Raw genomic sequence first — 27,148 nt, 5'->3', positions numbered from 1 at the left:
CGTTTCATTCTCCTCATATTTTTGACACCTGTTGAAGCTCTTCATATTTCTCACAACTTTTCAGGTTCTTCATGTTTTTCAACACCGCTTAATGCTCCTCCTATTTTTCAGAGCGTTTCTTGCTCATCTCATTTTTGACTCCTTTTGTAGCTCTTCATATTTTTCACATCTTTTGAAGCTCTTTATATTTTTCACACCTTTTCAGGCTCTTCATGTTTTTCAACACCCCTTCTTGCTCCTCCTATTTTTCACACCGTTTCATGCTCCTCATATTTTTGACACCTTTTTAAGCTCTTCATATTTCTCACACCTTTTCAGGCTCTTCATGTTTTTGAACACCGCTTCTTGCTCCTCCTATATTTCAGACCGTTTCATGCTCCTCATATTTTTCACACCTTTTGAAGCTCTTCATATTTTTCACACCTCTTTTGGCTCTTCATGTTTTTGAACACCGCTTCATGCTCCTCCTATTTTTCAGACCATTTAATCCTCCTCATGTATTTCACAACTTTTGAAGCTCTTCATATTTTTCACACCTTTTCATGCTCTTCATGTTTTTGAACACCATTTCATGCTCCTCCTATTTTGCAGACCGTTTCATTCTCCTCATATTTTTGAAACCTTTTGAAGCTCTTCATATATTTCACTCCTTTTCAGGCTTTTCATTTTTTTCAACACCATTTCATGCTCCTCCTATTTTTTAGACCGTTTCATGCTCATCTCATTTTGACACCTTTTGAAGCTCTTCATATTTTTCACGCGTTTTCAGGCTCTTCATGATTTTCAACACCGCTTCATGCTCCTCGTATTTTTCAGACCGTTTCATGCTCCTCATATTTTTGACACCTTTAGAACCTCTTAATATTTTACACACCTTTTCAGGCTCTTCATGTTTTTCAACACCGCTTCATACTCCTCCTCTTTTTCAGACCGTTTCATGCTCCTCATATATTTGACACCTTTTGAAGCTCTTCATATTTCTCACACCTTTTCAGGTTCTGCATGTTTTTCAACACCGCTTCATTTTCCTACTATTTTTCAGAGCGTTTCATGCTCATCTCATTTTTGACACCTTTTAAAGCTCTTCATATTTTTCACATCTTTTGAAGCTCTTCGTATTTTTCACACGTTTTCAGGCTCTACATGTTTTTCAACACTGCTTCTTGCTCCTCCTATTTTTCAGACCGTTTCATGCTCATCTCATTTTTGACACCTTTTGAAGCTCTTCATATTTTTCACACTTTTCAGTCTCTCATGTTTTTGAACACAGCTTCATGCTCCTCCTATTTTTCAGACCGTTTTATGATCCTCCTATATTTGACACCTTTTGAAGCTCTTCATATTTTTCTCACATTTTCAGGCTATTCATGTTTTAAAACACCGCTTCATGCTACTACTATTTTTCAGACCGTTTCATGCTCCTCATAATTTTGACAACTTTTAAAGCTCTTCATATATTTCACACCTTTTCAGGCTCTTCATGTTTTTCAACACCAATTCAGGCTCCTCCTATTTTTCAGACCGTTTAATGCTCATCTCATTTTTGACATCTTTTGAAGCTCTTCATATATTTCACACCTTTTCAGGCTCTTCATGTTTTTGAACATTGCTTCATGCTCCTCCTACTTTTCAGACCGTTTCATGCTCCTCATGTATTTCACACCTTTTGAAGCTCTTTATTATTTTCCCACCTTTTCAGGCTCTTCATGTTTTTGAACACAGTTTCATGCTCCTCCTATTTTTCAGACAGTTTCATGCTCTTCATATTTTTGACACCTTTAGAAGCTCTTCATAGTTTTCCCACCTTTTCAGGCTCTTCATGTTTTTGAACACGGTTTCATGCTCCTCCTATTTTTCAGACCGTTTCATGCTCCTCATAATTTTGACACATTTTGAAGCTCTTCATATTTTTCACACCTTTTCAGGCTCTTCATGTTTTAGAACACCGCTTCATGCTCCTATTTTTCAGACCGTTTCATGCTCCTCATGTATTTAACACCTTTTGAAGCTCTTCCTATTTTTCACACCTTTTCAGGCTCTTCATGTTTTTGAACACCTTTTCATGCTCCTACTATTTTGCAGACCGTTGCATGCTCCTCATATTTTTGACACTTTTTCAAGCTCCTCATATTTTTCACACCTTTTGAACCTCTTCATATATTTCACACCATTTCAGGCTCTTAATATTTTTCAACAACACTTCATGCTCCTCCTATTTTTCAGACCGTTTCATGCTCCTCATAATTTTGACACCTTTAGAAGCTCTTTTTATTTTTCACACCTTTTCAGGCTCTTCATGTTTTTCAACACCGCTTCATGCTCCTTCTATTTTTCAGACAGTTTCATTCCTCTCATGTATTTCACACCTTTTGAAGCTCTTCATATTTTTCACACCTTTTGAGTCTCTTCATGTTGTTGAACACCACTTCATGCTCCTCCTAATTTTCAGACAGTTTCATGCTCCTCATGTATTTTATACCTTTTGAAGCTCTTCATATTTTTCACACCTTTTCAGGCTCTTCATGTTTTTCAACACAACTTCATGCATCTCCTATTTTTCAGACCGTTTCATGCTCCTCATGTTTTTCAAACCTTTTGAAGCTCCTCATATTTTTCACACCTTTTCAGGCTCTTCATATTTTTCAACACCGCTTCATGCTACTCCTATATTTAAGACCGATTCATTCTCCTCATATTTTTGACTCCTTTTGAAGCTCTTCATATATTTCACACATTTTCAGGCTCTTCATTTTTTTCAACACCACTTCAGGCTCCTCCTATATTGCAGACCGTTTCATGCTGATCTCATTTTGACAACTTTTGAAGCTCTTCATAATTTGACACCTTTTGAAGCTCTTCGTATTTTTTCACACCTTTTCAGTCTCTTCATGATTTTCAACACCGCTTCATGCTCCTCCTATTTTCCCAGACTGTTTCATGCTCATCTCATTTTTGACACCTTTTGAAGCTCTTCATATTTTTCACACCTTTTGAAGCTCTTCTTATTATTCACATTTTTGAAGCTCTTCATATTTTTCACACGTTTTCAAACTCTTCATGTTTTTCAACACCGCTTCATTCTCCTGCTATTTTTCAGACCGTTTCATACTCCTCAAATTTTGACACCTTTTGCAGCTGTTCATATTTTTCACACCTTTTCAGGCTCTTCATGTTTTTGAACACGGCTTCATGCTCCTCCTATTTTTCAGACCCTTTCATGCTCCTCATATTTTTGACACCTTTTGAAGCTCTTCATATTTTTCACACCTTTTCAGGCTCTTCATGTTTTTCAACACCGCTTCATGCTCCTCCTCTTTTTCAGACCGTTACATGCTCCTCATATTTTTGACACCTTTAGAAGCTCTTCATATTTTTCACACCTTTTCAGGCTCTTCATGTTTTTCAACACTGCTTCTTGCTCCTCCTCTTTTTCAGACCGTTTCATTCTCCTCATATTTTTGACACCTGTTGAAGCTCTTCATATTTCTCACAACTTTTCAGGTTCTTCATGTTTTTCAACACCGCTTCATGCTCCTCCTATTTTTCAGAGCGTTTCTTGCTCATCTCATTTTTGACTCCTTTTGTAGCTCTTCATATTTTTCACATCTTTTGAAGCTCTTTATATTTTTCACACCTTTTCAGGCTCTTCATGTTTTTCAACACCCCTTCTTGCTCCTCCTATTTTTCACACCGTTTCATGCTCCTCATATTTTTGACACCTTTTGAAGCTCTTCATATTTCTCACACCTTTTCAGGCTCTTCATGTTTTTGAACACCGCTTCTTGCTCCTCCTATATTTCAGACCGTTTCATGCTCCTCATATTTTTCACACCTTTTGAAGCTCTTCATATTTATCACACCTCTTTTGGCTCTTCATGTTTTTGAACACCGCTTCATGCTCCTCCTATTTTTCAGACCATTTAATCCTCCTCATGTATTTCACAACTTTTGAAGCTCTTCATATTTTTCACACCTTTTCATGCTCTTCATGTTTTTGAACACCATTTCATGCTCCTCCTATTTTGCAGACTGTTTCATTCTCCTCATATTTTTGAAACCTTTTGAAGCTCTTCATATATTTCACTCCTTTTCAGGCTTTTCATTTTTTTCAACACCATTTCATGCTCCTCCTATTTTTCAGACCGTTTCATGCTCATCTCATTTTGACACCTTTTGAAGCTCTTCATATTTTTCACGCGTTTTCAGGCTCTTCATGATTTTCAACACCACTTCATGCTCCTCGTATTTTTCAGACCGTTTCATGCTCCTCATATTTTTGACACCTTTAGAACCTCTTAATATTTTACACACCTTTTCAGGCTCTTCATGTTTTTCAACACCGCTTCATACTCCTCCTCTTTTTCAGACCGTTTCATGCTCCTCATATATTTGACACCTTTTGAAGCTCTTCATATTTCTCACACCTTTTCAGGTTCTTCATGTTTTTCAACACCGCTTCATTTTCCTACTATTTTTCAGAGCGTTTCATGCTCATCTCATTTTTGACACCTTTTAAAGCTCTTCATATTTTTCACATCTTTTGAAGCTCTTCGTATTTTTCACACGTTTTCAGGCTCTACATGTTTTTCAACACTGCTTCTTGCTCCTCCTATTTTTCAGACCGTTTCATGCTCATCTCATTTTTGACACCTTTTGAAGCTCTTCATATTTTTCACACCTTTTGAAGCTCTTCATATTTTTCACACTTTTTCAGGCTCTTCATGTTTTTCAACACCGTTTCATGCTGCTTCTATTTTTCAGACCGTTTCATGCTCATCTGATTTTGACACCTTTTGAAGCTCTTCATATTTTTCACATCTTTTGAAGCTCTTCATATTTTTCACGCCTTTTCAGGCTCTTCATGATTTTCAACACCGCTTCATGCTCCTCGTATTTTTCAGACCGTTTCATGCTCATCTCATTTTTGACACCTTTTGAAGCTCTTCATATTTTTCACACCTTTTGAAGCTCTTCATATTTTTCATATTTTTGAAGCTCTTCATACTTTCACACGTTTTCAGACTCTTCATGTTTTTCAACACCGCTTCATGCTCCTCCTATTTTTCAGACCGTTTCATGCTCCTCATATTTTTGACAACTTTTGGATCTCTTCATATTTTTCACACCTTTTCAGGCTCTTCATGTTTTTCAACACCGTTTCATGCTCCTCCTATTTTTCAGACCTTTGCATGCTCCTCATATTTTTGAAAATTTTGAAGTTCTTCATATTTTTCACACGTTTTCAGGCTCTTCATATTATTGAACAACGCTTCATGCTACTCCTATTTTTCAGACGGTTTCATGCTCCTCATATTTTTCACACCTTTTGAAGTTCTTCATATTTTTCACGCCTTCTGAGGCTCTTCATGTTTTTGAGCACAGCTTCATGCTCCTCCTATATTTCAGACCGTTTCATCCTCCTCATGTATTTCAAACCTTTTGAAGCTCTTCATATATTTCACACCTTTTCAGGCTCTTCATGATTTTCAACACCACTTCATGCTCCTTGTATTTATAAGACCGTTTCATGCTCCTCATATTTTTGACTCCTTTAGAAGCTCTTCATATTTTTCACACCTTTTCAGGCTCTTCATGTTTTTCAACACCGATTCATGCTCCTACTATTTTTCAGACCGTTTCATGCTCATCTCATTTTTGACACCTCTTGAAGCTCTTCATATTTTTCACATCTTTTGAAGCTCTTCATATTTTTCACACCTTTTGAAGCTCTTCATATTTTTCACACCTTTTCAGGCTCTTCATGTTTTAGAACACGGTTTCATGCTCCTCCTATTTTTCAGACCGTTTCATGCTCCTCATATTTTTCACACCTTTTGAAGCTCTTCATATTTTTGAACACCGCTTCATGCACCTCCTCTTTTTCAGACCGTTTCACGCTCCTCATATTTTTCACACCTTTTGAAGCTCTTCATATTTTTCACACCTTTTCAGGCTTCATGTTTTTGAACACCGTTTCATGCTCCTCCTGTTTTTCAAACCATTTCATGCTCCTCATATTTTTGACACCTTTTGAAGCTCTTCATATATTTCACACTTTTTCAGGCTCTACATGTTTTTGAACACCGTTTCATGCTCCTCCTGTTTTTCAAACCATTTCACGCTCCTCATATTTTTGACACCTTTTGAAGCTCTTCATATATTTCACAACTTTTCAGGCTCTTCATGTTTTTGAACACCGTTTCATGCTCCTCCTGTTTTCAAACCATTTCACGCTCCTCATATTTTTCACACCTTTTGAAGCTCTTCATATATTTCACACTTTTTCAGGCTCTACATGTTTTTCAACACTGCTTCTTGCTCCTCCTATTTTTCAGACCGTTTCATGCTCATCTCATTTTGACACCTTTTGAAGCTCTTCATATTTTTCACACCTTTTGAAGCTCTTCATATTTTTCATATTTTAGAAGCTCTTCATACTTTCACACGTTTTCAGACTCTTCATGTTTTTCAACACCGCTTCATGCTCCTCCTATTTTTCAGACCGTTTCATGCTCATCTCTTTTTTGACAGCTTTTGAAGCTCATGATATTTATCACACCTTTTGAAGCTCTTCATATATTTCACACCTTTTCATGCTCTTAATGTTTTCATCACCGACTCATGGTCCTCCTATTTTTCAGAACGTTTCATGCTCCTCCTATTTTTCAGGCCGTTTCATGCTCCTCATATTTTGACAACTTTTGAAGCTCTTCATATTTTTCACACCTTTTCAGGCTCTTCATGTTTTTCAACACCGCTTCATGCTCCTCCTCTTTTTCAGACCGTTACATACTCCTCATATTTTTGACACCTTTAGAAGCTCTTCATATTTTTCACACCTTTTCAGGCTCTTCATGTTTTTCAACACTGCTTCTTGCTCCTCCTCTTTTTCAGACCGTTTCATTCTCCTCATATTTTTGACACCTGTTGAAGCTCTTCATATTTCTCACAACTTTTCAGGTTCTTCATGTTTTTCAACACCGCTTAATGCTCCTCCTATTTTTCAGAGCGTTTCTTGCTCATCTCATTTTTGACTCCTTTTGTAGCTCTTCATATTTTTCACATCTTTTGAAGCTCTTTATATTTTTCACACCTTTTCAGGCTCTTCATGTTTTTCAACACCCCTTCTTGCTCCTCCTATTTTTCACACCGTTTCATGCTCCTCATATTTTTGACACCTTTTTAAGCTCTTCATATTTCTCACACCTTTTCAGGCTCTTCATGTTTTTGAACACCGCTTCTTGCTCCTCCTATATTTCAGACCGTTTCATGCTCCTCATATTTTTCACACCTTTTGAAGCTCTTCATATTTTTCACACCTCTTTTGGCTCTTCATGTTTTTGAACACCGCTTCATGCTCCTCCTATTTTTCAGACCATTTAATCCTCCTCATGTATTTCACAACTTTTGAAGCTCTTCATATTTTTCACACCTTTTCATGCTCTTCATGTTTTTGAACACCATTTCATGCTCCTCCTATTTTGCAGACCGTTTCATTCTCCTCATATTTTTGAAACCTTTTGAAGCTCTTCATATATTTCACTCCTTTTCAGGCTTTTCATTTTTTTCAACACCATTTCATGCTCCTCCTATTTTTTAGACCGTTTCATGCTCATCTCATTTTGACACCTTTTGAAGCTCTTCATATTTTTCACGCGTTTTCAGGCTCTTCATGATTTTCAACACCGCTTCATGCTCCTCGTATTTTTCAGACCGTTTCATGCTCCTCATATTTTTGACACCTTTAGAACCTCTTAATATTTTACACACCTTTTCAGGCTCTTCATGTTTTTCAACACCGCTTCATACTCCTCCTCTTTTTCAGACCGTTTCATGCTCCTCATATATTTGACACCTTTTGAAGCTCTTCATATTTCTCACACCTTTTCAGGTTCTGCATGTTTTTCAACACCGCTTCATTTTCCTACTATTTTTCAGAGCGTTTCATGCTCATCTCATTTTTGACACCTTTTAAAGCTCTTCATATTTTTCACATCTTTTGAAGCTCTTCGTATTTTTCACACGTTTTCAGGCTCTACATGTTTTTCAACACTGCTTCTTGCTCCTCCTATTTTTCAGACCGTTTCATGCTCATCTCATTTTTGACACCTTTTGAAGCTCTTCATATTTTTCACACTTTTCAGTCTCTCATGTTTTTGAACACAGCTTCATGCTCCTCCTATTTTTCAGACCGTTTTATGATCCTCCTATATTTGACACCTTTTGAAGCTCTTCATATTTTTCTCACATTTTCAGGCTATTCATGTTTTAAAACACCGCTTCATGCTACTACTATTTTTCAGACCGTTTCATGCTCCTCATAATTTTGACAACTTTTAAAGCTCTTCATATATTTCACACCTTTTCAGGCTCTTCATGTTTTTCAACACCAATTCAGGCTCCTCCTATTTTTCAGACCGTTTAATGCTCATCTCATTTTTGACATCTTTTGAAGCTCTTCATATATTTCACACCTTTTCAGGCTCTTCATGTTTTTGAACATTGCTTCATGCTCCTCCTACTTTTCAGACCGTTTCATGCTCCTCATGTATTTCACACCTTTTGAAGCTCTTTATTATTTTCCCACCTTTTCAGGCTCTTCATGTTTTTGAACACAGTTTCATGCTCCTCCTATTTTTCAGACAGTTTCATGCTCTTCATATTTTTGACACCTTTAGAAGCTCTTCATAGTTTTCCCACCTTTTCAGGCTCTTCATGTTTTTGAACACGGTTTCATGCTCCTCCTATTTTTCAGACCGTTTCATGCTCCTCATAATTTTGACACATTTTGAAGCTCTTCATATTTTTCACACCTTTTCAGGCTCTTCATGTTTTAGAACACCGCTTCATGCTCCTATTTTTCAGACCGTTTCATGCTCCTCATGTATTTAACACCTTTTGAAGCTCTTCCTATTTTTCACACCTTTTCAGGCTCTTCATGTTTTTGAACACCTTTTCATGCTCCTACTATTTTGCAGACCGTTGCATGCTCCTCATATTTTTGACACTTTTTCAAGCTCCTCATATTTTTCACACCTTTTGAACCTCTTCATATATTTCACACCATTTCAGGCTCTTAATATTTTTCAACAACACTTCATGCTCCTCCTATTTTTCAGACCGTTTCATGCTCCTCATAATTTTGACACCTTTAGAAGCTCTTTTTATTTTTCACACCTTTTCAGGCTCTTCATGTTTTTCAACACCGCTTCATGCTCCTTCTATTTTTCAGACAGTTTCATTCCTCTCATGTATTTCACACCTTTTGAAGCTCTTCATATTTTTCACACCTTTTGAGTCTCTTCATGTTGTTGAACACCACTTCATGCTCCTCCTAATTTTCAGACAGTTTCATGCTCCTCATGTATTTTATACCTTTTGAAGCTCTTCATATTTTTCACACCTTTTCAGGCTCTTCATGTTTTTCAACACAACTTCATGCATCTCCTATTTTTCAGACCGTTTCATGCTCCTCATGTTTTTCAAACCTTTTGAAGCTCCTCATATTTTTCACACCTTTTCAGGCTCTTCATATTTTTCAACACCGCTTCATGCTACTCCTATATTTAAGACCGATTCATTCTCCTCATATTTTTGACTCCTTTTGAAGCTCTTCATATATTTCACACATTTTCAGGCTCTTCATTTTTTTCAACACCACTTCAGGCTCCTCCTATATTGCAGACCGTTTCATGCTGATCTCATTTTGACAACTTTTGAAGCTCTTCATAATTTGACACCTTTTGAAGCTCTTCGTATTTTTTCACACCTTTTCAGTCTCTTCATGATTTTCAACACCGCTTCATGCTCCTCCTATTTTCCCAGACTGTTTCATGCTCATCTCATTTTTGACACCTTTTGAAGCTCTTCATATTTTTCACACCTTTTCAGGCTCTACATGATTTTCACCACCGCTTCATGCTCCTCATATTTTTCAGACCGTTTAATTCTCCTCATATTTTTGAAACCTTTTGAAGCTCTTCATATTTTTCACACCTTTTCAGGCTCTACATGATTTTCACCACCGCTTCATGCTACTATTTTTCAGACCGTTTCATGCTCATCTCATTTTTGACATCTTTTGAAGCTCTTCATATTTTTCACACCTTTTGAAGCTCTTCATTTTTTTCATATTTTTGAAGCTCTTCTTATTTTTCACACGTTTTCAGACTCTTCATGTTTTTCTACACCACTTGATGCTCCTCCTATTTTTAAACTGTTTCATGCTCCTCCTATTTTTACACCTTTTGAAGCTCTTCATATTTTTCACACCTTTTCACTCTCTGCATTTTTTTGAACACCGCTTCATGCTCCTCCTATTTTTCAGACCGTTTCATGCTCCTCATATATTTCACACCTTTTGAAGCATTTTATATTTTGCACACCTTTTCAGGCTCTTCATGTTATTCACAACCACTTCATGCTCCTCCTATATTTCAGACCATTTCATGCTCCTCATATTTTTACACCTTTAGAAACTCTTCATATTTTTCACACCTTTTCAGGCTCTTCATGTTTTTCAACACCGCTTCATGCTTCTCCTCTTTTTCAGACCGTTTCATGCTCCTCATGTATTTCACACCTTTTGAGCTCTTCATATTTTGCACACCTTTACAGGCTCTTCATGTATTTCAACACCACTTCATGCTCTTCCTATTGTTCAGTTCGTTTCATGCACTTCTCATTTTTGACACCTTTTGAAGCTCTTCATATATTTCACACCTTTTCAGGCTCTTCATTTTTTTGAACACCGCTTCATGCTCCTCCTATTTTTCAGACCGTTTCATGCTCCTCATATTTTTGACACGTTTTGAAACTCTTCATGTTTATCACACATTTCCAGGCTCTTCATGTTTTTGAACAAATTTTCATGCTACTCCTTTTTCAGAACGTTTCATGCTCCTCATAATTTTCACACCTTTTGAAGCTCTTCATATTTTTCACACGTTTTCAGGCTCTTCTTGTTTTTCAACACCGCTTCATGCTCCTCCTATTTTTCAGACCGTTTCATGCTCCTCATATTTTTGACACTTTTTGAAGCTCTTCATATTTTTCATAGCTTTTCAGGCTCTTCATGGTTTTCAACACCGCTTCATGCTCCTCCTATTTTTCAGACAGTTTCATGCTCCTCATATTTTTGACAACTTTTGAAGCTCTTCATATTTTTCACACCTTTTCAGGCTCTTCATTTTTTTCAACACTACTTCTTGCTCCTCCTATATTTCACACCGTTCCATGCCCATCTAATTTCTGACACCTTTTGAAGCTCTTCATATATTTCACACCTTTTCAAGCTCTTCATATTTTTCACACCTTTTCAGGCTCTACATGTTTTTCAACACCTCTTCATGCTCCTCCTATTTTTCAGGCCGTTTCATGCTCCTCATATTTTTGACACCGTTTGAAGCTTTCATATTTTTCACACCTTTTCAGGCTCTTCATTTTTTTCAACACTTCTTCTTGCTCCTCCAATATTTCACACCGTTTCATGCCCATCTAATTTCTGACACATTTTGAAGCTCTTCATATTTTTCACACCTTTTGAAGCTCTTCATATTTTTCACACGTTTTCAGGCTCTTCATGTATTTCAACACCGCTTCATGCTCCTTCTATTTTTCAGAGAGTTTCATGCTCCTCATGTATTTCACACCTTTTGAAGCTCTTCATATTTTTCACAACTTTTCAGGCTCTCCATGTTTTTCAACACCACTTCATGCTTCTCCTATTTTTCAGCCTGTTTCATGCTCCTCATGTATTTCACACCTTTTGAAGCTCTTCATATTTTTCACAACTTTTCAGGCTCTTCATGTTTTTCCACACCACTTCACGCTTCTCCTATTTTTCAGCCCATTTCATGCTCCTCATGTAATTCACACCTTTTGAAGCTCTTCATATATTTCACACCTTTTCAGTCTCTTCTTTTTTTTCAACACCACTTCATGCTCCTCCTATTTTTCAGACCGTTTCATGCTCATCTCATTTTTGACACCTTTTGAAGCTCTTCATATTTTTCACACCTTTTCAGGCTTTTCATGTTTTTTAACACCACTCATGCTCCTCCTATTTTTCAGACAGTTTCATGCTCCTCATATATTTGACACCTTTTGAAGCTCTTCATATTTTTCACAACTTTTCAGGCTCTTCCTGTTTTTGAACACCGTTTCATGCTCCTCCTATTTTCAGACCATTTAATGCTCCTTATGTATTTCACACCTTTTGAAGCTATTCATATTTTTCACACGTTTCCAGGCTCTTCATGTTTTTGAACACCGCTTCATGGTGCTCCTATTTTTCAGATCGTTTCATGCTCCTCAGATTTTTCACACCTTTTGAAGCTCCTCATATTTTTCACACCTTTTCAGGCTCTTCTTGTTTTTCAACACCGTTTCATGATCCTCCTATTTTTCAGACCGTTTCACGCTCATCTCATTTTTGATCCCTTTTGAGGCTTTTCATATTTTTCACAACTTTTCAGGCTCTTCATGTTTTTCAACACCGTTTCATGATCCTCCTATTTTTCAGACCGTTTCACGCTCATCTAATTTTTGATGCGTTTTGAGGCTTTTCATATTTTTCACACATTTTCAGGCTCTTCATGTTTTTCCACACCACTTCATGCTTCTCCTTTTTTCAACCCGTTTCATGCTCCTCATGTATTTCACACCTTTTGAAGCTATTCATATTTTTCACACCTTTTCAGGCTCTTCATGTTTTTAATCACCGTTTCATGCTCCTCCTATTTTTCAGACCGTTTCATGCTCCTCATATATTTGACATATTTTGAAGCTCTTCATATTTTTCACACCTTTTCAGGCTCTTCATGTTTTTGAACACTGCTTCATGATCCTCCTATTTTTCAGACCGATTCATGCTCTTCATATATTTGACACCTTTTGAAGCTCTTCATATTTCTCACACCTTTTCAGGCTCTTCATGTTTTTTCACACCACTTCATGCCGCTTCTATTTTTCAGACCGTTTCATGCTCCTCATGTATTTCACACCTTTTGAAGCTCTTCATATTTTTCACACCTTTTCAGGCTCTTCATGTTTTTCAACAACACTTAATGCTCCTCCTATTTTCACACCGTTTCATTCTCCTCATATTTTTGGCACATTTTGAAGCTCTTCATATATTTCACACCTTTTCAGGCTCTTCATGTTTTTAACACCACTTCATGCCGCTTCTATTTTTCAGACCGTTTCATGCTCCTCATGTGTTTCACACCTTTTGAAGCTCTTCATATTTTTCACACCTTTTCAGGTATTCATGTTTCTGATCACCGTTTCATGCTCCTCCTATTTTTCAGACCGTTTCATGCTCCTCATATTTTTGACGCATTTAGAATCTTTTCGTATTTTTCACACATTTTCAGGCTCTTCATGTTTTTCCACACCACTTCATGCTTCTCCTATTTTTCATACCGTTTCATTCTTCTCATATTTTTGACACCTTTTGAAGATCTTCATATATTTCACACCTTTTCAGGCTCTTCTTTTTTTTCAACACCACTTCATGCTCCTCCTATTTTTCAGACCGTTTCATGCTCATCTCATTTTTGACACCTTTTGAAGCTCTTCATATTTTTCACACCTTTTGAAGCTCTTCATATTTTTCATGCATTTTCATGCTCTTCATGTTTTGTAACACCGCTTCTTGCTCCTCCTATTTTTCAGACCGTTTCATGCTCCTCATATTTTTAACACCTTTTGAAGCTCTTCATATTTTTCACACCTTTTCAGGCTCGTCATATTTTTCAACACCGCTTCATGCTCCTCCTATTTTTCAGACCGTTTCATGCTCCTCATATTCTTGACTCCTTTTGAATCTCTTCATATTATTCACACCTTTTGAAGCTCTTCATAATTTTCACACCATTTCAGGATCTTCATGTTTTTCAACACCACTTCATGCTCCTCCTATTTTTCAGACCGTTTCATTCTCCTCATATTTTTGATACCTTTTGAAGCTCTTCATATATTTCACACCTTTTCAGGGTCTTCATGTTTTTCAAACCGCTTCATGCTCTCCTGTTATTCACACCATTTCTGCTCATCGAGTTTTGACACGTTTTGAAGCTCTTCATATATTAAACACCATTTCAGGCTCTTCACTTTTTTCAACACCTCTTTATGCTCCTCATATTTTTCAGACCGTTTCATGCTCCTCATATATTTCACTCCTTTTGAAGCTCTTCATATTTTTCACACTTTTTCAGGCTCTTCATCTTTTTCCACACCACTTCATGCTTCTCCTATTTTTCAGACCGTTTCATGCTCATCTCATTTTTGACACCTTTTGAAGCTCTTCATATTTTTCACACCTTTTCAGGCTCTTCATTTTTTTCAACACCTCTTCATGCTCCTCGTATTTTTCAACAGTACTTCTTGCTCCTCCATTTTTTCAGATCGTTTCATGCTCATCTAATTTTTGACACCTTTTGAAGCTATGCGTATTTATCACAACTTTTCAGGCTCTTCATGTTTTTGAACACCACTGCATGCTCCTCCTATTTTTCAGACAGTATCATGCTATTCATATTTTTCACACCTTTTGAAGCTCTTCATATTTTTCACATCTTTTCAGGCTCTTCATGTTTTTGAACACCACTTCATGCTCCTCCCATTTTTCAGAGAGTTTCATGATCCTCATGTATTTCACACCTTTTGAAGCTCTTCATATTTTTCACAACTTTTCAGGCTCTTCATGTTTTTCACACCACTTCATGCTTCTCCTATTTTTCAGCCCGTTTCATGCTCCTCATATATTTCACACCTTTTGAAGCTCTTCATTTATTTCACAACTTTTCAGGCTCTTCAAATTTTTCCACAGCACTTCATGCTTCTCCTATTTTTCAGCCCGTTTCAAACTCCTCATGTATTTCACACCTTTTGAAGTTCTTCATATTTTTCACACCTTTTCAGGCTCTTCATGTTTTTGAACACCGTTTAATGCTCCTCCTATTTTTCAGACCGTTTCATGCTCCTCATATTTTTGACACCTTTTGAAGCTCTTCATATTTTACCCACCTTTTCAGGCTCTTCATGTTTTTCAACACCGCTTCATGCTCCTCTTATTTATCAGACCGTTTCATGCTCTCCATGTATTTCCAACCCTTTGAAGCTCTTCATATTTTTCACACCTTTTCAGGCTCTTCATGTTTTTGAACACCGTTTCATGCTCCTCCTATTATTCAGACCGTTTCATGCTCCTCATAATTTTCACACATTTTGAAGCTCTTCATATTTTTCACACCTTTTCCGGTTCTTCATGTTGTTTAACACTGCTTCATGCTCCTCCTATTTTTCAACTGTTTCATGCTCCTCATGTATTTCACACCTTTTGAAGTGCTTCATATATTTCGCATGTTTTCAGGTTCTTCATGATTTTCAACACCACTTCATGCTCCCCCTATTGTTCAAACTGAATCATGCTCGTCATATTTTTGACAACTTTTGAAGCTCTTCATATTTTTCACACTTTTTCAGGCTCTTCATGTTTTTCAACACCGCTTCATGCTCCTCATATTTTTCAGACCGATACATGCTCCTCATATTTTTGACACCTTTTGAATCTCTTCATATATTTCACACCTTTTCAGGCTCTTCATGTTTTTGAACACCACTTGTGGTCCTCCTATTTTTCAGACCGTTTCATTCTCCTCATATTTTTCACACCTTTTGAAGCTCTTCATATTTTTCACACCTTTTCAGGCTCTTCATGTTTTTGAACACCATTTCATGCTGCTCCTATTTTTCAGACCGTTTCATGCTCATCTCAATTTTGACACCATTTTAAGCTCTTCATATTTTTCACACCTTTTGAACCTCTTCATATTTTTCACACTTTTTCACGCTCTTCATGTTTTTCAACACCGCTTCTGATCCACCTATTTTTCAGACCGTTTCATGCTTCTCATATTTTTGACACGTTTTGAAGCTCTTCATATTTTACACACATTTTCAGGCTCTTCATGTTTTTGAACACCGCTTCATGCTCCTCCTATTTTTAACACCTTTTGAAGCTCTTCATATTTTTCACACCTTTTCAGGCTCTTCATATATTTGAACAACGCTTCATGCTCCTCCTATTTTTCAGACGGTTCCATCCTCCTCATATATTTCACACCTTTTGAAGCTCTTCATATTTTTCACACCTTTTCAGGCTCTTCATGTTTTTAAACACTGCTTCATGCTCCACCTATTTTTCAGACCGTTTCATTCTCCTCATATTTTTGACAACTTTTGAAGCTATTCATATTTTTCACATCTTTTCAGGCTCTTCATGTTTATCAACACAGCTTCATGCTCCTTCTTTTTTTCAGACCGTTTCATGCCCCTATGTATTTCACACCTTTGAAGCTCTTCATATTTTTCACACCTTTTCAGGCCCTTCGTGTTTTTCACAACATTTCAGATCTTCAGAAAACCCAAGATCACTATTTCAAGTCTAGAGGGATCCTGAGGTCACTGGAGCAACATGAAAGGGCTCCGTGGACCCCAAATCAACTCGAGATTAGAGCTTAGTCCCTGGCTTCGACTGAAGAGGAATACCAACTTTCCACAAGCACCTCAAGAGGAGGCTTCTCTCAGCTACAGGTATGTGAGAGGGACCCTGATTTTGTGGCCTCAAGTGGAATGGACACCGAGATTATCTGACTCCAATTAAGGCCGCATATCCCTGCAGTGAATTGAATGCAGACTCGTCTTGCATCTCCCAAGACGAAGGGATGTCTGAATCCCCTGTGGAGACCACAGAGAAAGACCTAGTTCTCCGCCTCATATAGACCGGAGGGCTCACATCCTTTGAAAACTGGAGAGGTCCGCGGAGATGAATGCTTCCAAAGGAGACGATGCCTGACTCCTCTTGAAAATGGTTAGGTGTCCCAGGATCCCTGTGGCACGGGGAAAGGGACACCGGGTGTCCCGTCAAACGTGGAGATGCGTCCCAATTGCCATGCCAAGACTCGAGGAGAATCCCGAGGTGTCCCTCGCACCTAGGCAGGAGTCCTGACGTCGCTGAACAAACACGTGTCTGGAAGGGCCCTCCCCGTCGTAACTCGAGAATATACCCCAGGTTCCGGCCGCAACTCGAGAAAAACCATGAGACTTCCCCCTCGCCGCGAGATGAGGCCCGATTCCCCTGCACTGCGTGCAGAGCAATTCCGTGTTCCACATCAAACGTGAAAGGAGCCTTGATTTCCTTGATGGCACTCCAGAGAAAACCCAAGATCACTGTGTCAAGTCTAGAGGGATCCTGAGGTCACTGTAGCAACACGAAAGGGCTCCGTGGACCCCAATCACCTCGAGATGAGAGCTTAGTCCTTGGCTTCGTCTCAAGAGGAATACCAACTTTCCACAAGCACCTCAAGAGGAGGCTTCTCTCAGCTACAGGTATGTGAGAGGGACCCTGAATTTGTGGCCTCAAGTGGAATGGACACCGAGATGCTCTGACTGAAAGTAAGGCCGGATATCCCTACTGTGAACTGAATGCAGGCTCCTCTTGCATCTCCCAAGACGAAGGGATGTCTGAATCCCCTGTGGAGACCACAGAGAAAGACCTCGTTCTCCGCCTCATCGCGACCGGAGGCCTCACATTTTTGAAAACTCGAGACGTCCGCGGAGATCAATGCTTGCGAAGGAGACGATTCCTGACTCCTCTTGAAAATGGATAGGAGTCCCAGGATCCCTGTGGCACGTGGAAAGGGACCCTGGGTCATCCGCCTCACGTGGAGACGCGTCCCAATTTCCATGCCAAGACTCGAGGATAATCCCGAGGTGTCCCTCGCACCTAGGCAGGAGTCCTGATTTCGCTGAACAAACACGTGTCTGGAAGGGCCCTGCCCGTCGTTACTCGAGAATATACCCCAGGTACCGGTCGCAACTATAGAAAAACCATGAGACTTCCCCTCGCCGCGAGATGAGGCCCGATTCCCCTGCACTGCGTGCAGAGCAATTCCGTGTTCCACATCAAACGTAAAAGGAGCCTTGATTTCCTTGATGGCACTCCAGAGAAAACCCAAGATCACTGTCTCAAGTCTAGAGGGATCCTGAGGTCACTGTAGAAACACGAAAGAGCTCCTTGGACCCCAAATCAACTCGAGATGAGAGCTTAGTCCCTGGCTTCGACTCAAGAGGAATACAACTTTCCACAAGCACCTGAAGAGGAGGCTTCTCTCAGCTACAGGTATGTGAGAGGGACCCTGAGTTTTTGGCCTCAAGTGGAATGGACACCGAGATGCTCTGACTCGAAGTAAGGCCGGATATCCCTGCAGTGAATTGAATGCAGGCTCGTCTTGCATCTCCCAAGACGAAGGGATGTCTGAATCCCCTGTGAAGACCACAGAGAAAGACCTAGTCCTCCGCCTCATCGCGATCGGAGGCCTCACATCCTTTGAAAATTCGAGAGGTCCGCAGAGATCAATGCTTCCAAAGGAGACGATGCCTGACTCCTCTTGAAAATGGATTGGAGTCCCAGGATCCCTGTGGCACGTGAAAGTGACCCTGGGTCCCCCGTCTCACGTGGAGACGCGTCCCAATTGCCATGCCAAGACTCGAGGAGAATCACGAGGTGTCCCTCGCACCTAGGCAGGAGTCCTGACGTCGCTGAACAAACACGTGTCTGGAAGGGCCCTCCCTGTCGTAACTCGAGAATATACCCCAGGTTCCGGCCGCAACTCAAGAAAAACCATGAGACTTCCCCCTCGACGCGAGATGAGGCTCGGTTTCCCTGCACTGCGTGCAGAGCAATTCCGTGTTCCACATCAAGCCTGAAAGGAGCCTTGATTTCCTTGATGGGACTCCAGAGAAAACCCAAAGTCACTGTCTCAAGTCTAGAGGGATCCTGAGGCCACTGTAGCAGCATGAAAGGGCTCCGTGGACCCCAAATCAACTCGAGATGAGAGCTTAGTCCCTGGCTTCGACTTAAGAGGAATACCAACTTTCCACAAGCACCTCAAGAGGAGGCTTCTCTCAGCTACAGGTATGTGAGAGGGACCCTGAGTTTGTGGCCTGAAGTGGAATGGACACCGAGATGCTCTGACTCGAAGTAAGGCCGGATATTCCTGCAGTGAATTGAATGCAGTCTCGTCTTCCATCTCCCAAGACGAAGGGATGTCTGAATCCCCTGTGGAGGCAACAGAGAAAGACCTAGTCCTCCGCCTCATCGCGACCGGAGGCCTCACATCCTTTGAAAACTCGATAGGTCCACGGAGATCAATGCTTCCAAAGGAGACGATGCCTGACTCCTCTTGAAAATGGTTAGGAGTCCCAGGATCCCTGTCCACATGGACGGGGATTCTGGGTCTCCCGCTTCACGTGGAGACGCGTCCCAATTGCCATGCCAAGACTCGAGGAGAAACCCGAGGTGTCCCTCGCACCTAGGCAGGAGTCCTGACATCGCTGAACAAACACATGTCTGGAAGGGCCCTCCCCGTCGTAACTCGAGAATATACCCCAGGTTCCGGGCGCAGCTCGAGACAAGCCATGAGACTTCTTTCTCGCCGCGAGATAAGGCCCGATTCCCCTGCACTGCGTGCAGAGCAATTCCGTGTCCCACATCAAACGTGAAAGAAGCCTTGATTTCCTTGATGGCACTCCAGAGAAAACCCAAGATCACTGTCTCAAGTCTAGAGGGACCCTGAGGACACTGTAGCAACACGAAAGGGCTCTGTGGACCCCAAATCAACTCGAGATGAGAGCTTAGTCCCTGGCTTCGAGTCAAGAGGAATACCAACTTTCCACAAGCACCTCAAGAGGAGGCTTCTCTCAGCTACAGGTATGTGAGAGGGACCCTGAGTTTGTGGCCTCAAGTGGAATGGACACCGAGATGCGCTGACTCGAAATAAGGCCGAATATCCCTGCAGTGAATTGAATGCAGGCTCGTCTTGCATCTCCCAAGACGAAGGGATGTCTGAATCCCCTGTGGAGACCACAGAGAAAGACCTAGTTCTCCGCCTCATCGCGACTGGAGGCCTCACATCCTTTGAAAACTCGAGAGGTCCGCGGAGATCAATGCTTCCAAAGAAGACGATGCCTGACTCCTAGTGAAAATGGATAGGAGTCCCAGGATCCCTGTGGCACGTGGAAAGGGACCCTGGGTCTCCCGCCTCACGTGGAGACGCGTCCCAATTGCCATGCCAAGACTCGAGGAGAATCCCGAGGTGTCCCTCGCACCTAGGCAGGAGTCCTGACGTCGCTGAACAAACACGTGTCTGGAAGGGCCCTCCCCGTTGTAACTCGGGAATATACCCCAGGTTCCGGCCGCAACTCGAGAAAAACCATGAGACTTCCCCCTCGCCGCGAGATGAGGCTCGATTTCCCTGCACTGCGTGCAGAGCAATTCCGTGTTCCACATCAGGCCTGAAAGGAGCCTTGATTTCCTTGATGGCACTCCAGAGAAAACCCAAGATCACTGTCTCAAGTCTAGAGGGATCCTGAGGTCACTGGAGCAACACGAAAGGGCTCCGTGGACCCCAAATCAACTCGAGATGAGAGCTGAGTCCCTGGCTTCGACTCAAGAGGAATACCAACTTTCCACAAGCCCCTCAAGAGGAGGCTTCTCTCAGCTACAGGTATGTGAGAGGGACCCTGAGTTTGTGGCCTCAAGTGGAATGGACACCGAGATGCTCTGACTCGAAGTAAGGCCGGATATCCCTGCAGTGAATTGAATGCAGGCTTGTCTTGCATCTCCCAAAACGAAGGGATGTCTGAATTCCCTGTGGAGACCACAGAGAAAGACCTAGTCCTCCGCCTCATCGCGACCGGAGGCCTCACATCCTTTGAAAACTCGAGAGGTCTGCGGAGATCAATGCTTCCAAAGGAGACGATGCCTGACTCCTCCTGAAAATGGATAGGAGAACTTGGATCCCTGTGGCACGTGGAAAGGGACCCTGGGTCTCCCGCCTCATGTGGAGACGCGTCCCATTTGCCATGCCAAGACTCGAGGAAAATCCCGAGCTGTCCCTCGCACCTAGGCAGGAGTGCTGACGTCGCTGAACATACACGTGTCTGGAAGGGCCCTCCCCGTCGTAACCCGAGAATATACCCCAGGTTCCAGCTGCAACTCGAGAAAAACCATGAGACTTCCCCCTTGCCACGAGATGAGGCCCGATTCCCCTGCACTGTGTGCAGAGCAATTCCATGTTTCACAACAAACGTGAAAGGATCCTTGATTTCCTTGATGGCACTCCAGAGAAAACCCAAGATCACTGTCTCAAGTCTAGAGGGATCCTGAAGTCACTGTAGCAAAACGAAATGGCTCCATGGACCCCAAATCAACTCGAGATGAGAGCTTAGTCCCTGGCTTCGACTGAAGAGGAATACCATCATTCCACAAGCACCTCAAGAGGAGGTTTCTCTGAGCTACAGGTATGTGAGAGCGACCCTGAGTTTGTGACCTCAGGTGGTATGGACACTGAGAGGCTGTGACTCTAAGTAAGGCCAGATATCCCTGCAGTGAATTGAATGCCGGCTCGTCTTGCATCTCCCACGACGAAGGGATGTCTAAATCTCCTGTGGAGACCACAGAGAAAGACCTAGTTCTCCGCCTCATCGCGACCGGAGGCCTCACATCCTTTGAAAACTCGAGAGGTCCGCGGAGATCAATGCTTCCAAAGGAGACGATGACTGACTCCTCTTGAAAATGGATAGGAGTCCCAGGACCCTGTGGCACGTGGAAAGGAACACTGGTTCTCCCGCCTCACCTGGAGACACATCCCAATTGCCATGCGAAACCTCGGGGAGAATCCCGAGGTGTCCATCGCACCTAGGCAGGTGTCCTGACGTCGCTGAACAAACATGTGTCTGGAAGGGCCCTCCCCGTCGTATCTCTAGCATATATCCCAGGTTACGGCCGCAACTCGAGAAAAACCATGAGACTTCCCCCTCGCTGCAACATGAGGCCCGATTGCACTGCACTCCGTGCAGAGCAATTCCGTGTTCCACATCAAACGTGAAAGGAGCCTTGATTTCCTTGATGGCACTCCAGAGAAAATCCAAGATCACTGTCTCAAGTCTAGAGGGATCCTGAGGTGACTGGAGCAACACGAAAGTGCTCCGTGGACCCCAAATCAACGCGAGATGAGAGCTTAGTCCCTGGCTTCAACTCAAGGGGAATACCAACTTTCCCCAAGCACATCAAGAGGATGCTTCTCTCAGCTACATGTATGTGAGAGGGCCCCTGAGTTTGTGGTCTCAAGTGGAATGGACACCGAGTTGCTCTGACTCGAAGTAAGGACAGATATCCCTGCAGTGAATTGAATGCAGGCTCGTCTTGCATCTCCCAAGACGAAGGGATGTCTGAATCCCCTGTGGAGACCACAGAGAAAGACCTAGTTCTCGCCACATCGCGAACAGAGGCCTCACATCCTTTGAAAACTCGAGAGGTCTGCGGAGATCAATGCTTCCAAAGGAGACGATGCCTGACTCCTCTTGAAAATTGATAGGAGTCCCAGGATCCCTGTGGCACGTGGAAAGGGACCCTGGGTCTCCCGCCTCACGTGGAGACGCGGCCCAATTGCCATGACAAGACTCGAGGAGAATCCCGAGGTGTCCCTCGCACCTAGGCAGGAGTCCTGACGTCGCTGAACAAACACGTGTCTAGAAGGGCCCTCCCCGTCGTAACTCGAGAATATACCCCAGGTTCCAGCCGCAACTCGAGAAAAACCATGAGACTTCCCCCTCGCCGCGAGATGAGGCCCGATTAACCTGCACTGCGTGCAGAGCAATTCCGTGTTCCACATCAAACGTGAAAGGAGCCTTGATTTCCTTGATGGCACTCCAGAGAAAACCCAAGATCACTGTCTCAAGTTTAGAGGGATCCTGAGGTCATTGGAGCAACACGAAAGGGCTCCGTGGACCCCAAATCAACTCGAGATGAGAGCTTAGTTCCTGGCTTCGATTCAAGAGGAATACCAACTTTCCACAAGCACCTCAAGAGGAGGCTTCTCTCAGCTAGAGGTATGTGAGAGGGTCCCTGAGTTTGTGGCCTCAAGTGGAATGGACACCGAGATGCTCTGACTGGAAGTAAGGCCGGATATCCCGGCAGTGAATTGAATGCAGGCTCCCCTTGCATCTCCCAAGACGAAGAGATGTCTGAATCCCCTGTGGAGACCACAGAAAAAGACCTAGTCCTCCGCCTCAACACGACAGGAGGCCTCACATCCTTTGAAAACTCGAGAGGTCTGTGGAGATCAATGCTTCCAAAGGAGACGATGCCTGACTCCTCTTGAAAATGGATAGGAGTCCCAGGATCCCTGTGGTACGTGGAAAGGGACCCTGGGTCTCCCGCCTCACGTGGAGACGCGTCCCAATTGCCATGCGAAGACTCGAGGAGAATCCCGAGTTGTCCCTCGCACCTAGGCTGGAGTCCTTACGTCGCTGAACAAACAAGTGTATGGAAGGGCCCTCCCCGTCGTAACTCGAGAATATACCCCAGGTTCCGGCCGCAACTCGAGAAAAACCATGAGACTTCCCCCTCGCCGCGAGATGAGGCCCGATTCCCCTGCACTGCATGCAGAGCAATTCCGTGTTCCACATCAAACGTGAAAGGAGCCTTGATTTCCTTGATGGCACTCCAGAGAAAACCCAAGATCACTGTCTCAAGTCTAGAGGGATCCTGAGGTCACTGGAGCAACATGAAAGGGCTCCGTGGACCCCAAATCAACTCGAGATGAGAGCTGAGTCCCTGGCTTCAACTCAAGGGGAATACCAACTTTCCACAAGCACCTCAAGAGGAGGCTTCTCTCAGCTACAGGTATGTGAGAGGGACCCTGAGTTTGTGGCCTCAAGTGGAATGGACACCGAGATGCTCTGACTCGAAGTAAGGCCGGATATCCCTCCAGTGTATTGAATGCAGGCTTGTCTTGCATCTCCCAAGATGAAGGGTTGTCTGAATCCCCTGAGGAGACCACAGAGAAAGACCTAGTCCTCCGCCTCAACGCGAACGGAGGCCTCACATCCTTTGAAAACTCGAGAGGTCCGCGGAGATCAATGCTTCCAAAGGAGACGATGCCTAACTCCTCTTGAAAATTGATAGGAGTCCCAGGATCCCTGTGGCACGTGGAAAGGGACCCTGGATCTCCGCCTCACGTGGAGACGCGGCCCAATTGCCATGACAAGACTCGAGGAGAATCCCGAGGTGTCCCTCGCACCTAGGCAGGAGTCCTGACGTCGCTGAACAAACACGTGTCTGGAAGGGCCCTCCCCGTCGTAACTCGAGAATATACCCCAGGTTCCGGCCGCAACTCGAGAAAAACCATGAGACTTCCCCCTCGCAGCGAGATGAGGCCCGATTAACCTGCACTGCGTGCAGAGCAATTCCGTGTTCCACATCAAACGTGAAAGGAGCCTTGATTTCCTTGATGGCACTCCAGAGAAAACCCAAGATCACTGTCTCAAGTTTAGAGGGATCCTGAGGTCATTGGAGCAACACGAAAGGGCTCCGTGGACCCCAAATCAACTCGAGATGAGAGCTTAGTTCCTGACTTCGATTCAAGAGGAATACCAACTTTCCACAAGCACCTCAAGAGGAGGCTTCTCTCAGCTACAGGTATGTGAGAGGGTCCCTGAGTTTGTGGCCTCAAGTGGAATGGACACCGAGATGCTCTGACTGGAAGTAAGGCCGGATATCCCGGCAGTGAATTGAATGCAGGCTCCCCTTGCATCTCCCAAGACGAAGAGATGTCTGAATCCCCTGTGGAGACCACAGAAAAAGACCTAGTCCTCCGCCTCAACACGACAGGAGGCCTCACATCCTTTGAAAACTCGAGAGGTCTGCGGAGATCAATGCTTCCAAAGGAGACGATGCCTGACTCCTCTTGAAAATTGATAGGAGTCCCAGGATCCCTGTGGCACGTGGAAAGGGACCCTGGGTCTCCCGCCTCACATCGAGAAGCGTCCCCATTGCCATGCCAAGACTCGAGGAGAATCAGGAGGTGTCCCTCACACCTTGGCAAGAGTCCTGATGTCGCTGAACAAACACGTGTCTGGAAGGGCCCTCCCCGTCGTAACTCGAGAATATACCCCAGGTTCCGGCCGCAACTCGAGAAAAACCATGAGACTTCCCCCTCGCCGCGAGATGAGGCCCGATTCCCCTGCACTGCGTGCAGAGCAATTCCGTGTTCCACATCAAACGTGAAAGCAGCCTTGATTTCCTTGATGGCACTCCAGAGAAAACCCAAGATCACTGTCTCAAGTCTAGAGGGATCCTGAGGTCACTGTAGCAACAAGAAAGGGCTCCGTGGACCCCAAATCAACTCGAGATGAGAGCTTAGTCCCTGGCTTCGACTCTAGAGGAATACCAACTTTCCACAAGCACCTCAAGAGCAGGCTTCTCTCAGCTACAGGTATGGGAGAGGGACCCTGAATTTGTGGCCTCAAGTGGAATGGACACTGAGATGCTCTGACTCGAAGTAAGGCCGGATATCCCTACAGTGAATTGAATGCAGGCTCGTCTTGCATCTCCCAAGACGAAGGGATCTCTGAATCCCCTGTTGAGACCACAGAGAAAGAACTAGTTCTCCGCCTCATCGCGACCAGAGGCCTCATATGCTTTGAAAACTCGAGAGGTCCGCGGAGATCAATGCTTCCAAAGGAGACGATGCCTGACTCCTCTGGAAAATGGATAGGAGTCCCAGGATTCCTGTGGCACGTTGAAAGGGACCCTTTGGTCTGCCGCCACACGTGGAGACTCCTCCCAATTGCCATGCCAAGACTTGAGGAAAATCCCGAGGTGTCCCTCGCACCTAGACAGGAGTCCTGACATCCCTGAACAAACAGGTGTCTAGAAGGGCCCTCCCCGTCGTAACTCGAAAATATACCCCAGGTTCCGGCCGCAACTCGAGAAAAACCATGAGACTTACCCCTCGCCGCGAGATGAGGCCCGATTTCCCTGCACTGCGTGCAGAGCAATTCCGTGTTCCACATCAAACGTGAAAGGAGCCATGATTTCCTTGATGGCACTCCAGAGAAAACCCAAGATCACTGTCTCAAGTCTAGAGGGATCCTGAGGTCACTGTAGCAACACGAAAGGGCTCCGTGGACCCCAAATCAACTCGAGATGAGAGCTTAGTCCCTGGCTTCAACTCAAGAGGAATACGAACTTTCCACAAGCACCTCAAGAGGAGGCTTCTCTCAGCTACATGTATGTGAGAGGGACCCTGAGTTTGTGGCCTCAAGTGGAATGGACACCGAGATGCTCTGACTCGAAGTAAGGCCGGATATCCCTGCAGTGAATTGAATGCAGGCTCGTCTTGCATCTCCCAAGACGAAGGGATGTCTGAATCCCCAGTGGAGACCACAGAGAAAGACCTAGTTCTCCGCATCATCGCGACTGGAGGCCTCACATCCTTTGAAAACTCCAGAGGTACGCGGACGTCAGTGCTTCAAAAGGAGACGATGCCTGACACCTCTTTAATATGGATAGTAGTCCCAGGATTCCTGTGGCAAGTGGAACGGGACCCCTGGTCTCCCTCCTCAGCTGGAGAGACATCCCAATTGCCCTGCCAAGCCTCGAGGAGAGTCCCGAGGTGTCGCTCGCATCTAGGCACAAGTCCTGACGTCGCTCTTCACGCTCTTCATATTTTTCAGACCTTTTCATGCTCTTCATATGTTTCACACCTTATCATGCTCTTCATATTTTTCACACCTTTTCATGCTGTTAATATTTTTCACACCTTTTTATGCTCCTCATATTTAACACACCTTTCCATGCTCTTCTTATTTTTCAGACCTTTTCATGCTCCTTATATTTTTCAGACCTTTTCATGCTCTTCGTATTGTTCACAACTTTTCCTGCTCCTCGTATTGTTCACACCATTTCATGCTCCTCGTATTGTTCACACCGTTTCATGCTCCTCATAATTTTCACACCTTTTCATGCTCTTCATATTTTTCACAGCATTTCATGCTCTTCATATTTTTCACACTTTTTCAATCACTTCATATTTTTCAGATCTTTTCATGCTCTTAAAATTTTTCGGACCTTTTCATGCTCTTCATAGTTTTCAGACTGTTTCATGCTCCTCGTATTTTTCTGACCTTTTCATGCTCTTCTTATTTTTCAGATCTTTTCATGCTCCTCGTATTTTTTAGACCTCCTCATGCTCTTAGTATTTTTCAGACCTCTTCATGCTCCTCTGATATTTCA

This window comes from Dama dama, chromosome 3 (genome assembly GCF_033118175.1).
Source record: "Dama dama isolate Ldn47 chromosome 3, ASM3311817v1, whole genome shotgun sequence".
NCBI lineage: Eukaryota > Metazoa > Chordata > Mammalia > Artiodactyla > Cervidae > Dama > Dama dama.
Note: the sequence above shows the minus strand (reverse complement) of the source record.